General features: G+C 42.8%; 1 protein-coding gene across 2 annotated transcripts in view; it reads left to right on the top strand.

The window, feature by feature from the left end:
• Window positions 1-323: 323 nt before the first annotated feature.
• Window positions 324-18,693, top strand: part of PAK3 (p21 (RAC1) activated kinase 3) — a 128,303-nt gene continuing 109,933 nt past the window's right edge. For both annotated transcript variants that reach the window (XR_008433410.1, XM_053955652.1), the window contains exons 1-2: window positions 324-417; window positions 7,502-7,548. The gene's annotated coding sequence lies outside the window, so the exon portion shown is untranslated. The remainder of the gene's footprint in view (window positions 418-7,501; window positions 7,549-18,693) is intronic.

Here is an 18,693-nt window from a genome sequence, read left to right as displayed (position 1 = left end):
TCGGGGACGGCACCGCATCCCCACCCCGCCCGAGGAGCAAGGGACCGGGACGCCGCTGCCGCCCGGAGGCTGCGGGCAGCCGGGCCCCGGGACCAGACCCCGGGCTGTTGGGGCCGCCCGCATCCAGCCCCGGAGCATCGCGGAAGGAGGAGGGGGGCGAAAGCGGGTTCACTTCCGCCTGGCTGCAGGAACCACAAGCCCCCAGAATATATTAGAATAATAATAATAGCCCCCCCCCCCCCAGCCCCGTTTTTCTCCCCCTGGAAGGAGGGAGTGGAGAGCAGAGCAGCGAGGCTGCCGGCGGGCGGATCGATGTGGAGCCGGTGAGGCACCGCGGCCGGCCCCAGCTCCCCGCCGGCACCGCGGCCGCGGCCGGCAGGACAAGCGCAGCCTCCCCGCGCAGAGGCCAGGGAGAAGGTCTGTGCTTTGCCTTTGTACCTAGCGTGCCGGGCAACAGGCTGTGCCCTGGTCGGGCACCTGGCAGCCCGCGGCCCCCACACAGCCAGCCGGGCATCAGAGCCCAGCCGGGAGTCCTTGCGGGGCTGCAGCTTGCGGGGCGCTGGGGAGAGTCCCGAGCTCTTTGTCAGCACCCGGCTCTCTTCGGTCATTCCCAAATCTGTGCCTTCTAACCGCCCCGAACCCTGTCCTCGCGCTGGGGGTCTGGTTATTTGAGGCTTCAGGGAGAACTGGCTCCATGGAAAAGGCTCTGGCATGTGCCTGGCGGTGCCGGTTGGGCCTGGACGCTGCGGGACCGGGATGCCGCGGGGCCGGGATGCTGCGCTGCCAGCTGGCGCTGCAGGCAAGCACAGGAAGCCTGAGGGGAGGGGAGGCCAAGGCCTCTGCAGGCTCCTCGTGTGAGCCACCGGCGAGCCGGGCTGCTTGCCCGCTGGGCCAAGTTGAGTGCCACAGATGTACCTTCCCATGTCAGATGCACCTTCAGTGACTTGCCATTCAAATATCTTAAGGTCGTTGTTTTTCACATATTAAACATTTCCCAACTTTTAACTTGTTATTTTTAATCTGGAGGCTCAGCAGCATGGTCTTGAGTGTCTGTACACAAGTCACTTCCAGACTCACAGGAAGACAGTCATTGGAAAGGGCTGCCTTTGAAGCCAATCACAGCCTAAAACTTCTCATTTTGCCAGTGACATAATCCATCTGCCTGTCTAGCCATTCTCGGTTTGGATCTGATGCCCTAGTTTAAGGGATCACCATCAACTGGCTGAGCAGTTTAAGAGATTGGTAAATACAATATTAGAAGTGGAGATGAACATTGCACTTCTACTGAAACAAGACAGAAGGTTAAATTACCCATCCTCCCCTTGGGTCAGGTGCAGAGCTCCCCTCTCTCCTGTTACTGGTCACTTCAGTGCAGCATTCAGGTTTTCTCTCTTGACACATTCTGGGCATACTCTGTCTAACAGAGATAGTGAACACTGAGATCCTGTAAAAACTTTGCTGCAGCAAAGTCTCTAACTGGCAGAAGTCCCAGCAGAGATGGAACACTCACTTCTGGCAGCTGGAACGCTCTTTTCCCATTATTTTTTACAAAGTAACTGCTCTAGTAAACTATTGTACCCCTACATGTAAATAGTTTTCTTTACAAAGGCGAAACCCATGGTCTGTATGTCTTTAAGTCATTCTCACTGGAGTGAGAATTCTCAGGATCATACAAAGATTCGGGATAGGATAAGTATATGTTAAATGAAAGAATAAATGTATTGACTGCTGTGATCTCTGGTATACTTCTAAAAGGTAGAGGGGCTGACAAGCTGAATGGGTAGGGCTGTTCCAATAGCTCTGATGCTGAAGGTAACTTCTTAACTAGGAATCATAAATGTGCTGATTCTGTTTATATTTATCTTGATTCTTTTAAAATTTGTGTTTGATGACTAAGAGAGCTGAACACCTTGACTTCCAGAGTGTTTGATGACTCAAACCTGTACACTGGTAGCTGAGCATTGTACTTTGGAAATCCTGCCAGAAGCCTGCTCAATTTAATATTACTTTAATGTATAGCAATGTGTAAGGGAAGGCTTCTTGGTCACCGGGAGAGGAAAGTGCTACCTGGTTAGGTGGTTCTGTAGATCTGCTGCTGTAACATGGTTGACAGCTGCAATAGCATGGTTAACTCTAGTTCAGCTGTGTATCTTCCCTGTAAACTGAATCTTGTGAAGGTAGTCATTACTTCAGAGTTGGTTACACTCGACAGTGAGCTTGGGATTTATACCACAGAAACATTTGCCTTAGCACAGAGACAAATGGGTAGGAGTAAAAGTAGTAGAATATTAACTTTGGATGATACTATTAAATGCAAAGATGTAAAAATAAGTGAGAGGTGCTTTACCTGTGAATTAAGTACAGTTCTGAAAGGTAGAAGTACAGTGTGATGGTGCACAGTATGGTACAGGTAGAGTCATCCCTCTGCCACAGGCAGCAGTGATACAGAGCATGAATATTTCTGCATCTGTTGTCTGATGTAGATGTTTAAATTGCTGAGATTTCATTTGGTCTGTAAAAACTAGGGTAACACGTCAGCCAAAACCCTTACCAGCAGTTGTAATGTTATTTGAATGCTGTTGTGTGGATTTCTCTTTAAAACCGGGTTTACTCTCCAGAAGCCAGGGAAATCTGAATATTTATCTGCATTAGCAGAATGGTATTAAATGCAAAATCCTTAGCTGCCATGAATATTTATTCTTATCTTAGCTGGCTTCAAACTGTTTCTCTGGCTGATTTCCCATCCTGAAGGTTATTTTCACAGAGGTTTTGGAGTGGACGCTCCCACACTGATACACCTCCAGATTTCATGTTCCTTGGTATTTCTAAACAGACTGTCAGTAGCTGGCAAACAACTACATTAAAACAGTCAGTGAAGAAAGTATGGGCCCAAAAATACCTTTGGGTATCAATAGATATCACTTCAAATCATCTGATCATAACTATTTCAGTATATGCAAATACTCTCAGTCTCTCACAGTGCACTCTTAAAATTGAGTGCCTTAAAATTATCCTCCTAGTTGAAACCTAAGCCCTTCAGATAGAATAAGATACCTTTTGAGATCCTATAGGATTTTTTTTTTAAAACTCCCCAGTAATCTTTCTTTCAGTGCATCATATTCTAGAAGGTTTCACTATGGAACCAGGGGTATGTAGTCACAGTTCTGTTGAGCACAGCAGGGAATGTATAGAATCTCCCTGGACACACTGAGTCCATGATGGATGAAGTGTTCATTGAGTGCACTGGAGGAGGTTTCTGAGTGTAGAACTCTCCAGGGTAGGTGCTGGCCCTTGTGGGTATTTTGTGGGTAGTGCCATTATTCCTTTTAGCTGAGTACTGGCAGCCTGTCTCAATTCTTGATCACTGCAGAGGGTCAGTTTAAGTATTATAGAAATATATTAATATTTACTAAGGACCTATGGTCTGGTTCCAAGTTTACCCAAGAAAAATCACACAATAATTTAGGATGAATGTGACTTGTGGGGTTGATATAGTCCAACCTGCTGCTGAAAGCAGGACCAATTTTTTGCAGGTTCCTCGGGGCTTGGTTCAGTTAAATTAGCAATATCTCCAAAACCAGAGATCCTACAAGCTCTCTGATGCAATTTCAGTTTGACCATCCTTATGGAAAAAAAAAATCTAATCAGAATTCCCCATGTTTCAGTTTGTGTCTGTTACCTTTCACTGTACACCTCTTGGAAGAGTCTGGTTGTGTCTTCTATACCTTCTTGGTAGGTAAAAGTATATACATAAATAGATTGATATACAGAGAGAGTGAGGATAGATGAGATGTAAAAAGGGCCTTTTCATAGCTGCTTTTCATTACAGGCAGCTTTCCTAAGGCTAAGATCTTCCATGTGGTTTACTCTGATGTGAAGTTAAGATTGTCACAGCTGTAGCCTTGCAATGAACCTGTCTCCTAAATCCTGCCTTTGAATGCAGCATTAATGTGACAGACTGTGGACTGTGTCACTGGACTGGATGAAGTGCTGAAATAATGTGTCCCCTTTTCTACCTGTGGGTTTTTTTTCCAGGAGCTTCTTGCAGTTTCAGTAATGAAACCCATTTGTTTTGCTATGTTTTTTCCCCTAAGGGATTAATTTGATTTTGGGATGGATCTATCCTGTCATATTTGTATGGTATAAGACATTTCCTTCCCTGACACCATGTGCCCCAAGCAAAGTCACTGACCAGTGTCAGCAGTTTCCCAAATTTTAAACCTTGGGTACCATCAAGTGACAGCATTATCTGCAAGACAGCTTGTGCCCATGAGCATCAAATGCTGTGGAAGTTATAAATTTCTGTGGGAAAGGGAAAGAAAAAGGGAAAGGTAAGGTATGGATCATCTGTGCTGGCCTCACATGTCACTAGGTCTCATAAACAAGGGCTTTGAAACAGCATGAAGCTGTGTCAGGAGAGGTTTAGGCTAGATATTAGGAAGAGGTTCTTCACCAGGGAGTTGGGCACTGAAAGAGGCTCCTCAGGGAAGTGTCAGGCTCTTCTTGAGCCTGACAGAGCTCAAGAAGCATTTGGACAATGTTCTCAGACACATGGTGGGATTACTGGGGTCTTCCTGAACAGGGCCAGTTGGACTTGATGATCCTTGTGGGTTCATTTCAACTCAGGATATTCTGTGGTTCTGTGGTTCTGTGGTTCTGTGAACATGAGTCAGCCAAAGCAAAACAGAAATTAAATAGTGTTGCAGTTAAAAACATCTTTGTAGGTGAAATAAAGGATAATGCCCTCTCCTAAATACATCATTTATGAGTTCTGAAGTTGAGAAAGTTGTATTTAACTTTTGCTATCCCTCCCAAGTCCTGGACCACTGCTCCTTTCTGTTGTGTTGTTGTTAGGTAGTATGGAGTTCAATAATAAAATCTTTTCCAATAGGCTCGAGCAGGTTAATGCATTTTGATGTACACATAGTGGTATATTAAAAAGTCAGTGAAACACTGATTGAATTTTCAGTAACAATTTCTGTTCTAGTTCTTAATGGCTGATTTACGCAGAGGTTAGCAGAGAGCAATAATCAAACAGTGTCTCTTACATAATAAGACAGAGGATCAGCTGGAAAAACTGACCTGCTGTCTGGCGGTGTGAATGTTTTATTTTCGTGGTGCATAAGGACTGCAATATTAGAGTAGGTCTGAAGGTCACCTGCTCTGCTGTTCTAGCCTGATGTGACTTGTCCTGTGTGGCTCAGGTGACAGTATAAAGACCATACAGCGGGAACTTCCTGGTCAGTTCATTTCCCCATATTGTAGCTCATTTTCTTGCCTTCATAGATCAGCACATAGATTAGTATGTTTTTCAGAAGTTTATCCTTATCAATCTAAGGATTCTTTCCAGCAGGAGTTATAGTAAATTTTACAACAGGCTGCCTAGGGAGGATGCAGCATCTTCACGGCTGAAGATTTTGGAGAGTAAGAAAGCAAGCATTGCTAAGGACATAAGCATTAAAGTGAGGGATTCAGGTCTGCACCATCAGTTAAACATTGCTGAGAGCTTCTATTTCACACACAGGTGGTCACTCCTGAATGTCTGCAGGATAAGCTCTCTTCATTGCCCACCTCCCAGCCCTTGCCATCAAAAACATCCCTTTCATCCCACCCATGGGTGAACGTACAGCACAGGGCTGATGGGCAGGGCAGAGCCTGTGACACTGCAGCTTTTCTGCCACATTAACTAGTTCACAGTGTATAGGGTGTGGAGCTAAGCAAAATGTGGGATTTCCACATTTCCCTCTTTCAAGATGCTGGGATAGTTACACAAATACATAAAAATATGGGATAGAGCAGGGGGAAAAATATATGTAGAAATACCAATTCATAATTCTATTGAACTCAATAGGAGTTTATGCCCTGGTCTTCAGTTTTGCTCTGCATGTAACCTTTAATGTATCTAATCAATCTTCCCATTGCTCAAGGGCCTCATCAAAGTTTGATTAGCCATTTTAAGGAAAACAGTTTATTGCTGAGTAACAATAAATCACAGCCTTCAGATGAAATTAAAAGTCAGGAAGAGCCCAAAACCCAACAAGGCAGTAAGATCACTGACCTCTGGAAGAAGCCCTGGAAAGGCTGTTACTGAAGGAGCCTTCTCCACTCATCCACACAAGCTCCTGCAGCAGGACTCCCAGACCCGTGGTACCTCTTTGGAGAACACCTTGCTAGGACAAAGTTTTCTGAGAAAGAGGATGTAAGTACAGTAAGATCCCCATTTAGTGCTGAGGTCACAGGACTGTTATCAGCTGATTTGGATTCTGTCCCCAATTCTCTTGCCCTGCTGTGAGAAACTGGATGTTTCACTTAACCTACCTGCACTTTGCATCTTTCAGATAGAAAACTATTTTTATCTCTTTGAGATCTCTATAAAAAGGATGCTATGTATCATCCTCACTCTTTACAGTCAGCTAGAGGCAAATCATATAAAAGCTCTGTAAGTGCAGCACATTTTGGCCTGACAGGTCTGTAATGATCATTTCACTGGGACTCCTTAACAGCTGCAAGAACTGAAATGGAATATCCTTCTCTTGCATATTCAGAAAGGCATTTCAGACAGGTGTCTGCCCAGGCCATTGCCCAGCACAGAGTGCATTGGGAGAGCACCTACCCACATGAGGTTTCATCAGAGTGTGGGATTCATTTCTGCCATACCACCTGCAAATTGTGGTAGCCATGTGACAAATGGGGCAGGAGCCTTTTGCTTATTTTGTGGGGCTTTCCCATAGGATCAAAGAAGCTGCCCATTTTCGTTTTCAGTGCTTATAATATTAATTAATGAAGAGGAGAGATAAAGAAGGGTGTTGGCTTTGCCCCTCTTTAATATTTATCGGGGGAAAATTATACCTTGAAGACCTGTTTCTTTTAAGATTTTTCCTCTGCTAACAGCTAACAATGTTTACCACTGATCTCCCCAGCGGTGGCTGGAGTGTCTTTGGCTCTGAGCCTGCACAGGAAGAATAAGAGAATAATAAGCTAAAGGGTTGTTTTTAGGGGATTTTTGATAGTTGTTTGTTTTCTTCATTGTGTGTTCAAGGCTTGTCTCCATGAGAAAACTCTAGGTAACCACAGAATTGAGGAAATTCTAGTATCTTGGGAACTGAGTGGAAGATGAGAAATATGATGGAGAGCAGATTTGCAGGCAAAAAACTGTTAATGTTTTTACAGAACATCCAGTACTTGCCTGCAGTGCTTTGGCTACAGTGTGGGTTTTTTCTGTAGACCACCCCAATGGATTTTGAGAAGAATAAATTAGATATTACATAACATTTTAAAATAGTACTTTTAAAATAATACATCCCTACTCTGGCTATAAATATACATCCTGAAAGCAGTGTAAAATATTTCTGTAGTGTTTTACTGTAATGTTTATGTTTATCTTCCTTCTTTCATTCTCACTCTGTGACAAGTGTAAGAAGTCTTAGCACTGACAGGACAAGATGACACTTCCCCTCCAGCACGAATTACAATCTCTCTTCTTCTACCTCTCTCCTTCTAGAACCACTCAGGAGACACCTGCAGCAGTGGAAAGTTCCTCCCCCAAAGGTAGAGTCAATAAATGCTGTTAGATTTACATTTTCTCTCTGTTAAACAACACTGAGTGTTAGGCAGAGGGTCTTTTCAGGGGACCAAGTTCCAGTGGCAGGATTGTAAATTCTCATTTGGTATAATTTTAAAAATTCCATACTCAGAAGTATCTGGAAGAAAGTTCAATGAAAATTGAAATTCTTGAAGACAAACATTTCAGAAAATTAAGCAATAAGCAGCTCTGCTTAAGATTACCTAAGGAGCCAGCTTTTAGTCCCTCCTCTTGGTGTTTTTTCATAGTTCATCTATCAACTGCAAACTCCTCAGGCACCTTCTGAACACCTCATCCAGGAAGGGACCCTCATAATTCAGTGGAGTGCAGTGATCATGTGACCCAGACTATTCTCCAGTTTATTCAAAAGTTTTCCTTAATTCCCTGAAGTTTCTAGAGAATTCATAATTTTCAAGTAGTTCATAGAGAAGGAAATGTGCTGATCAAGATACAGGAGTAATTATTTGCTTTAACTGTTCAGATATGGCTTCTTGAATTTTCCAGTCAAGCTCCAGAATTATGGTATTTATTCAAGTAAGATGATGAGATGACTTATTTTCAGTTGGCAATTAATACATTGGCTTTAGGGAATGAAAACTGTGTTACATGAGAAACAAGAACAGCAACATCAACAAAAGATTTTCTTCTGTTCCTTGTGCCAGTCTGTGTTGTGTGTAAATCTGTAATTCTCAGCTGCCTTACCATCAACCATGTCTGGAATCTGGGGTGTGCCTGTGGTGTGGAGTGACTTGCCTTTGCTAGCTCCTCGTTGGGCTCGCTTTGGAGAACAGCTTGGGAAGCTGGAGGCTTGCTGAGCCTGCCAAGATCCATTCTAGGGAATCCATGGCACTGTCACCACTGGAGCTTTGCCCTTTTGACTTGGAATGAAGTTGACCATCTATTGGACACCCTGCAGATTTTTAATACCAATCTTTGCTTCAACAGTTCCTGTCATGGGGATTTCAAGGGGGATCCAGGCAGGTGAAGCCATGATTGCAATTTTCTAGAGTAAGTGAGTGCTAAGGAGGAGGTCTGTGGGCACACAATATGTGTGTGGATTGTTTTAACTCATCTTTAACCCTTTAGGTTTGGAAGTGGAAGTAACAACCCCTTTTTTTCCTTCCTGTTTCTCAGATGGAGGGAAAAAAAAAAGAGATTATCTCTGCCCTTCTTTATCTTTTTTGCAGAGAGCTTGTGAGGTAGTACAGAATCTCTCAATTAATGTGCTTCCTCTTTTTTCAAAAATAGGGTTCTTCCTCAAGGTTTTCCAGATCTAATTTGAGTGATGCATATGATGAGTATTCTTGAAGCATTCTCTTGATGGTTAATAAACAGCCAGGAAACAAACTCAGCTGAGGATCCCTGTCCAAGGAGCACAAAATATGAGGAATACAGAGTCATATTTTCAGAAATCAGAAGTTAATTATTCATTTATTATTTCAGAAATCTGAGTTAACTCAGCCAAGAAGACAGACATGTAAACACAAAGACTTTGTTCATTACTGATGTTAAGATATCAAACACACATTCTGTGAGACTTTATTTAAAGTGGAACTTACCTGTGTTGTCTAGAAAGGACAAAATATCTCATAAACGTTTGCATGTGATATCCTGAGTCCCACTCTGAACTTCTCTCTGGAGAGTCCAGTCCTCAGCTGCTTTTTACTTAACTCTGAGGCTTAAATTAGGAATGGGGTGAAGTTTTGCCTCTTTTGAAATCAGGACAGTCTTAATTTTGAATCTAGGTAAGCATATGGATTTATACTCTTTTTAAAGAATTTGTGGCACAGTTTCAAATTTTCTGTTTGGGATTTGCTCTGATTCTCAATGAGAGCATCAAGTTGGAAATCAATGCATATGCCATTTGTGCTTACCTAGATCAAGAAATTACAGTTGTAATTGCACACAAAATTAGAAGGAATTTTAGGGAAAAAAAGGTCTAATTTTAGGAGCTCTGAAGTAATTTGTCCAAGGGGTTTTAGCACATATGAACAAGGATGTTATTTCCTTTTGTTGCATGTGCAAAGCTTGAATAAGGTGCTTATGGAGTGCAAGTAGTTACAAAGGAGATAGATTTCTTTATTGCTTGCCTTGCTTGTGAAATACATTTTATGTAATGAAGCACCGATTACCTAAGTTAAAAATCCCAAACAATGGTGTTGTCTCATTTGGTAGAAGCAGAGACTGTGTGGACAACTGAAAGCTTGCTTAAAGGCAATCTGTGACCCACTCCATACTGTTCTTATGCTAATGTGAGAATGGGTATCCTGGTCACCATCTGCTGTCCCTGAGGTTCCGGCCTTGGGCACTCAAAATTGGTTTGCTTTATTAATGCTAGGCCATTCAGAACAGCAGCAGTGCATTTGTTATAGTCTGTGAAATCAGAAGTTCCAATTGTAAGCATACAGAGATAACTGTCACTTTTAATAATTCACTCAAACATGATAGCCACCACTTTTTCCAACCTCTCAGGCAGAGATGCCATCTTTCAAGCTGGAGTTACCTTCAGTAAATCCAACAAAGGCCTCTCTGGCTTTTCAGGGTGATGGGGTTTTACTTCCTTGGAAGGTCATTTCATTAGGTACTGGATGGATTTATTGTCTGGCTCTGCATTTTAACTTTTGCAAATGCCCCCTAGAGAAACAGAAGAGTATCTTGATATAAATCAAAATTAATAAATGGGACATACAATGTTATTATTTTTAGAGGGGCTAAAGGGCTGGATTATCAAATATCCTCAACTAGTCTAATTAAACCAGTTGAGATTTAAAGGACACCAAGCATCACTTTTGCCTAAGCTTATTATCAGGACAAATGGCTACAATCTCAGTTGTAAGTACCTAATAAAGTCTCATCGAATGATGATTCTGTTTGTGCTTATCAGCTGTATGGTTCTTCCTGTAGTGTGCATGGCTAATTAGAAAACAATTCTTTATGTTGTTCATTGTGAAGTTGCCCAGGTACAAGTCAGGATAGTTGAACTGGTAGCCAGCAAGCCACGTGCTCCTGCCCTGCTGTTTGGGCCCACAGTCTGGAAAGAGGCAGAGCACACAAAGCTCAGAACCTGCACATCTCCTGCTTCATCCCTATCAGGGGTGCAGGGCAGTTCCTGAGTTGACACCATTCCACAGCCTTCTCTAGGAAATAGAATCTTGGCTTCTTTCCATTTTCCAGGTGAGGGAAGTGGGACATGGCTGATGTTGTGCTATATGTTCCCTGCACCAGCACTGGGAGCACTGGGGCTGTGCCAGATTCAGCCCCAAACTGCCCACACTGGGGGTGCAGGGGAAACTGAGGTGTTCAGGGTGTGGGGAGGCAGTGAGGCTGTGGTGAACAATATGACAGGCTGTGGTCTCAGCCAATGTCAGGCTTTTTGGGGTATCCCAGTAAAAGAGCATTTTATGGCAGAATGGGCATGGAACGGGCCCCCCAAGGCTGTTTGGTGATCCAGTGAGAGTGTAATTTTGGGGGCTGACTCTCCTGACTCCTAATTGTTCTGTTTCAACTTGATCTGTATGCAGAATTTATTTATAATGACCTCTGTGATGAAAAAAATTATCCAGTTACCTAATAAGCAATACAGCCAAAAGGGAGAACAACTTTTAGCAGCTACTTTTGTCCCCTCCCTTGCCTCCAGAGCTTTCTGTTGTTTCTTTCAGTTATGGCTGAAGGAGACAAGCACTCCAGGGCCAGGGAAAATGAGAGTTAATTACACTGTGGAACAAGATTGTTGCACAGTGCTGGTTCTTTCCCATCCTTGTCTCCGGTGCTTTGGAGTACTGCAGAGCCAGCAGAGTTTCTCAGTACTATCCTTTGCTTATTTTGGAAGCATTGGAAATATAAAGCTGAACCTCTTTCCCTTAAATGAAGAGAATGAGGAGCAGGCTTCTTTTTGGTGTCAGCACTCATGTAAGTTGTGCCAAGATCAAGTGAAATACACCTCAGCAGAGGTGGATCTCATATTATGTGTATATTTTAGAAAGGAGAGCAACAGTGTGTGTTTGCACTCCATAAAGTTTCTGTGTGAATCTGTGTTTCAATAGTTTTTGCTGTAAAATCTATAGGGAAGTCCCCGAGACACACATAGAGGAAAAAAATATTTATATCTTGAGGATGAAGTACATTGGGATATGGAAGGTTGTCCTAGAAATCACTCTGGGTAATAGAATCACAGAATCCATCTTCCTTACTTTCTGAGTTCTTGTTTAGGACGTTGTCTTAGTGAAATGCTGGTGTAAAACAGAGGTGAAGAAAGGGGAGATGTGGCATTCTACAGAATAATGAGGGGAAAGTCAACAACAATGTCCTCTTTGGCTCTTCTCATGTGAAGTGCTGAACTTGGGCAGAGATCTGGGTACAGAAGATGTGCTTACAGGTAGCTGGCTACTCTTCAGTTTCTCAGTGATGGAGGACAATCAAATCCTTGTGAAGTAGAGCTCTTCCTGATCAGAGGAGCATTGCCAGGCTGTTACAGGGGCTGCTGCTCTGCCAGCTGCACACATGGAAGTTGTTCAGCACATAGGTGCATCTGCTTATGAATGTGGTCCTATAGAGTCATACAGAGCTAGTGCAAGCATTGAACCAGGTATGACAGGTTCAGAGTCCCTCATCTGTCAGGACAATTTCATGTTATGTCGGGGACAAGTGTTTGAATCTGTCACATCTCAGTTTAGTACAATAATCTCTGGGTTTGCCTTCCTGATTGGGAATATTCCCATTTAAATGTGGATGATGCTTCAGAATTATTTTGCTGCATTAAAATACCAGAATAGGTTTTCACTATAAAAGGCACTGAATTACTGAAGCTTCATAAAGTGCCATGAAGCAAAATTGTTGTATTCTTATCAAGTCTTGTATATAATACCTTCAGGTCACACAAGCTGAGACTGAAGAGTATCTGCAGGGCATGTGGAAATGCACAGCAGAGAGGACTTAAAGAAATGTTTATCATGTGGGATGCCAATCTCTTTTAGTGGTTGGCAGAAAAATTCTGCTCTGCTTGTACCTTGCCTGTACACTCTGATAATTATAGCAGTACATGGTGTGAAACAGTAAAACTTTCAAGTTCTGGTGTTCTTACTTGGTTTTTCTCTTGACAGATATGATACTGACAGGATTGATTGAACACCTTTGAAATACGTTTTTAGTTTCTTCCCTAGAAATAACATGTGCTACTCCATTGGAAGATAAGTGACAACAACAACTAGGTTCTGATGAGTGACAGAAATCAGAAATGACCAGAAGCAACTATTGTTAGAAATTAAGAGCTGGTGTCTGCACATGCCAGAGCAGTGTTCCTTATGTTTTCATTATTGACTTTTCATTATTAAAAACAGTCCTGTTAGCATGCTGGTGCTTACATGAGGTATAGAGCTATCTGTCAAAATCTACTGAGGTGCTTTGAGAAGTTGTGAAGTAACATCTCTGCAAAGGACACATAAGGTCTTGGAGAGACTGCAGCGGTGCTAGACAACCCTCCAGGACTTTATCATAGCCTGGAAGTCTCCATCTTCAAAGAAGCCCTGTTTATACTTGGACACAAACAAGAGCAAGTGAAAGTTTGTGTCCAAATAAGTTAAAAATAAATTGTGAAGAGAAATATATTCAGAGATGACAGGACTACACTGAGCAAGTCTTCATTCTTCTATGCAAGACTCTTTAGAGTGACAGAAAGTGTCACTCTAAAGTGAGTGAAAGTTAGAGAAAGTGTAATTATTTGCTTTTGGAATGCTTAATATTGTTTCCTTCAAGCTGAGTTAACTTACTGCCACAGTATATTCCATTTGTTCCCTGGTCAGCAGATACAGGCTGTCTTCTGTTCCCCTTGTTACAGGAAGGACAGCTGGGGAGGCCAGAGGACAGGGATGGCTCTCAGAGACACTGAATGCTGACAGTGGCTCAGTTTTGCTTACAATTGTTTTTGTATCTCTGACTTGATCTAAGCTGAACAAAATACTTGGTTCCTATGTAGGTATTTTGATATGTTGAGATATCAGTGTTACACAAATATTTTGAAAAATGGTCCTTCTCTTCCATCAGAGTGACATTTACTACTGCTTGGTGGAGTGTCCCAGCTGGGACTCAAAGCCTTATGGTTAACCAGGAACTGGCACTAGGAGGTTGGATCTTGTTCTTGCACCCTTTTTCAGATATCACATAGGGCTAGATACAGTGGGTGGGCTTTGGGAGCTACTAATTATAACAGCAGTGGCAGTCCCTTCCTCCTACCTTGCAAAACCAGTGCATCCAATAAAGCACCTGAGCTGAGCGTGCTTGGCCATGTTGGGATGAGTTGGCTGGAAAATGAGAGCTACACTATGTGCTCCCAAATCACCAGCTTCTCTTTTCCCAGAATCTTGTGAGTACTTACCTTATACCTGCAGATTAAAACATATTTAAACCTTAAGAAACATCTTGTAACATGATTTATATTCTTGCACTTGTGCACCGTTGTGGTTCCTTTCTAAGCAGAAAAGATCACAGCGGAATGCAGGCAAGGAGGGAGGCTGAATAAAACAGTAACAGCAGAGGGGCTGGGAAGAGCAGGAGTGCTGTTCACCTCCTGCTGGTTCTGTTCATCTCCTGGTGCTGCTGGGACACCTTCCGCTGGCAGGTCCGTACTGCATGAGCTCAGCAAGAGCTCTTCCTCCTCTGGGTGTGTGTGAGGCTCTTGATTTGCAAGGCCTCATTTAAACTGGTAGATCAAAACACTTGCTTCCTCAGGAGAAAGGAATGTTTTCTCATTCCTGTCCTACTTCATATTTCACAGCTGCAGTTTGTCTTGTTTTCTCCCTGCCTAAGGCCCAGCAAGTGCTGCAATGCACAAGGGTTTAAAGGATTATTTATTTTAGGGCATTGATGCTTTGAAAAGCTGTGTTTAGTTTGTTAGGGAGCTCTTATTAGAGCAGCATGGGGATTTTGCAGGGAGGAAAGGGAGGCAGTCAGTGTGCATATCTCTTCCCAAACCAGGTTACATAAAGGTAGGCCTCTCAAATTATCTTAAGCAGGATGGATTGTGATGATCTTTGCTCCTGAGTTTTTCTTTCAGAGTGGCTGTACATCCCATTTTCTCCACCTTTGTATAACTCCATCACTGATTGCACTGATAGCTGAATGTCCTTAAGTTATTCAACACAGGTGAAAATGATGGGGAAATCAACTTCCATTAACTTCAGTAGGAACATGATTAGTCCTTAGCTATACCACCTCCAGCCAAAACTGACTCTGGTTATAGTTTTGGAAGTGAAGCATCAAAAAAGAGCTGCCAAGTGCTGATGCCTGGCCTGTGGGCCTCTGCATCATCATGGTAATGGTATGTTGGCTGCTCTACTTTTTGGAAAACTTCTTGGAAGAGGAGGTAGATTTGGAAGAATGGCTTGGAAACAGCCATGGTGGCTCTTGAAAGCTTTCAGGTTAGTTACCTGTTGAGTGCTCATTCCAGCACCAAATCTTGCCATTTGGCCAGGCTGCTGCTAAGCAGTGCAGAGGTGTCACTTCTGAAGGATAAGGGAGGAGATGGAAGTGTGACCTTCCTTCCAGTCTTGGGAGTGGGGATGGAGTCTTGCCTCGTGCCAAGCCTATATTTGATTATTTACACCAATAGGTCACCTTGCCATCCCCCTTCTCCCAGAAAAGAATTCAACAATGGAACTTAAAGAATGTGGCAAGTCTGAAATATATTAATGTATGTTAAATTCTCCCCATCTCTCTAGAATAATTTGCAATTTTTAATTCCAGAGAGAGCTTGCAAGTCCATCCATGGTGTCCACTCATCAGCCTCTCTGATGTCTGGTAGGCCTTTATCAGCTTAGGGCTGGTTTGTCCTGCTTTGTATGGGAGTGTTGGGGGACAAAGTTGGTTTAGACTTGCTGATGGATTGGGATACATACAGTTAATGTTCTGCTCTCTCATCTCCCACTCTCCCCCATGTGTAAGACACAAAGCTAAATCTTTCCTTAGACTTTTCCCAGAGCTTTGGAAATTTTTGGATCACGGCCTTATGAACTGAGCCAGGCTTCAGAATCCTTGATGGTCATTGCATCCCGAACTTGGGCAATGTGCATTTAGGAGAGCCTTGATGTCTCTCTCATACAGCCAAAGGGCACAGATATCCTCTAATATCTCAGGCTGCATGAAGTGAGTATGACAATTCTGATGATATAAGAGATTTCCTCTGAAATATATTTTGTGTAGGTCTGTAAGTCCAAATGCAAATGTGCCTGTTTATTGAATGTAGGGGTCCCCTTTGTGATAACGGGGAGAGACTGGGTAACAGTATCCACAAGGGGGAGAAGACAATTCTGATACCTTTTTACCTGGAAGGAACCTGTACAAGACAATGTGCTTCTAATGGGGATATGCACTGCTAATCACTTCTGTGAACCATCAATCTGATGAGGTTGTGTATTTTTCCCAAGATCCTAGCTCCAGAAGTCAGGAGCTATGATTTATGGGAAGAATCTCTGTTTTCATTTAAAAGACAATTTCTAATTCTCCTTGCTGAGAAAGGAAAAAGGAAAAAAAAAAAAAAAAAAGAAGGCTAGAAGATGCAAAAGGCAGAAACACCATAAGGCAAATAAAACCTTTAATATCTAAACCCATCTTTATCGCTAAGCTAATCTCATTATTTTTTAGGATCTGAGTAATGATTTTTGAATGCCCAGGTTGGCTTTGGAGCCAAGAGACCTGCTTTTCTCAAGTGCTAAGTACTTTACTCCAGCTGTCACACCTATAAAAATCTCCCATTAAAATCATGCCTGGGGTCCAGTAGTCAGACATCCACAGCTGGGGGTGGGGAGGAGAAATGCAGATATAGGGCACATGCAGAGCTGTACCATACCTGCCCTATAGTGTGGTAAATGTGCACTGTGCTAAGCAACATTGTTGTCTCTTAGGCAGAAACAAGAAATAACAGTAGAGGCTTCTTCACAGTCTTTTATAATGTAAAACATGAATGTAAAAATATTATGAACTGCTTATGAAATCAGCAGAGCTGAGATTTACATCTAAAGAACAAATTAGGTGAAAGGGAGGGGGAAGCAGAGGAAAACAACATGATAGCAAAGGGAAGTCAGAAAGGATCTTTCTCTGGGGAATATTCTGAAGTAAAGCTGAGGAAACTGGGAATTTTGTCTTTGTTCGGAAAAGGGGGTGTGTGGATACTTGTGCAAAGTCTTAATTTTACATCTTGAACAGTTATTTTATTACAAATGTTGCTGGTGTGGGTTTTTCCTTAAGGTCTCAACTCTTGGATTCAGGGGTATCTCTCAGCATCCATAAGGAAGTAATTTCCTGTGCTCCCCATCTATGGTAGAGTAAGTGGAAATTTGAACCAGAGAGGAGATACCTTTCTCTGTCCACAGCTGCTGTTTGTGTGTATTTATTTTTAATCCTGACTCTTGATTTTCAAGTGGCTGTGGTTAGTGATATTCCAGTTTTTATCCCAAGGTCACTGACTGAACCTTGTACTCTTTCCAGTGGAGTTTATCTCATTGAGCACACTCAAGGCTGGGATGGCAGTGCTGCATCTCTGCTACACTTTAATCTAAGGATAACACTTCCCTGTGATTACACTTGGTCTTTTTACAGTGAAGGTAGGCTTTTTTGAAAGTTCAGGTTCAAGGCCAGCAAGTAACTGGAGATAATAGAAATACTCAAAGCTTTGAATGTTCTGTAGTTTTAAAATAACCTAAAATCATAAAACAGAAGTAAAAGGGGAGAAACCTCCCAACGTAAATTTTTGTGAATCTGTATATTTTGTTTCTTTGTGTTTTTTTACAGCTAAGCCTGTTGTGAAATGTGGACCCATGTTTGAGTTTTTGGCAGCAAATTAGTAAGTCACATGCTCAGTCTTTGCTCTGAGTTACTTTTTGTGTTTAAAAGATGCTGTAATAGAAACATTTTTTCCAGCATGCTCACTGGGTTTTTCAGGTCTTTTGATGGGTAAAAAAGATTACTTGGTTTTTGAGTGAAGACAGTAGAAATGTGTGTGTAAATAGCAGTGAAGAATCCTTGCTGTGGGTGCATGCTGTATGTTCTATCTGCTCATTTTTCTAAATAATGTATTTACACCAAACCCAAAAGGCCCTCTGTGAACAGTGCCAAGCCAAAACCTTACTAATAGAGTACTCTGAATAAGTGCCTTTCCTTCTACAATTGTACTCATGCTTTCCAGTGAAATAAGCTGATAGTTCCACCTATGTGTTCCCTTGTTGTAGGAGTCCTTTCTGTGTTTGCTGGGGATCTTCCTGAATGTGGAGGGTAACAAATCCCCTCTCCCTGCAAGTGAAAGAAGAGAGCTGTTCTGTACATTGTAGTGGTAGCTGGCAGATGAAACTGTGTGTCCACATAAAGTGAAAAGTAATCTTTTTTCTGCATAAAGGGGTTTAAAGTGGGTTAATTAACACTGACCCCATTTGAAGGGATGTCTTATGTGCCTACTTGAGGGAGAAGTCCACGTCTTGCATGTGTTGGTGGAAGTCTCTTTCAGTGTGCTGGGCTAGACAGGCAATGAAGCCTGAGAAATCAAGCAGCTGTTTGCCCCACAACAAGCCAGCTGGCTGTGTCCCTGAGCTGCCTGCACATTCAAAACCAGGGCGTATTTGCTCCTTTAATTAGTGTTCCCCCTAGTCCTTTGAATATGGGTTTGTGACAGAGAGCTTGTTGAAAGAAGATCAAGGAAGATTTCCTGCTTTCCCAGCCCCTCCAAGGGGTGGGGAGGACGGCTGGGGACTGCTCCCTACATCAGAGGGTTTCCATGGGGCTCAGGCGAGGTTCAGCCATGGCAGAGGGGCGGAGGGAAGTTGCTTCTGTCCATTGCAGGCAGGGTTTGTGTCCAACCAGTGCTGTACATTTTGCTGAATTACAGCATTGTTTAAACTCGAGGGAGGATTCTGGGAGAGATGGAGCTTTAAGGACTTTAAACTTTTCTTTGGATTCATCTCATCAGGTGTGTGGAAGTGACTATTAAATACCTCTGCCTTGCTGGTTGTCTGTAGTGTGGGGGTCCAGCTGTGTGATCCTAGCAGAGGTCCTACACAGGTGCACTCTCCACCAGCTCCAAGAGTGAGAGGAAAACCTCCTGTGTGACTACTGTAGTGCAACTAACTGGG

This window comes from Vidua chalybeata, chromosome 14 (assembly GCF_026979565.1).
Source record: "Vidua chalybeata isolate OUT-0048 chromosome 14, bVidCha1 merged haplotype, whole genome shotgun sequence".
Lineage (NCBI taxonomy): Eukaryota > Metazoa > Chordata > Aves > Passeriformes > Viduidae > Vidua > Vidua chalybeata.
The sequence above is the reverse complement of the archived record's forward strand: the minus strand, read 5'-3'. Positions and strand labels throughout refer to the sequence as shown.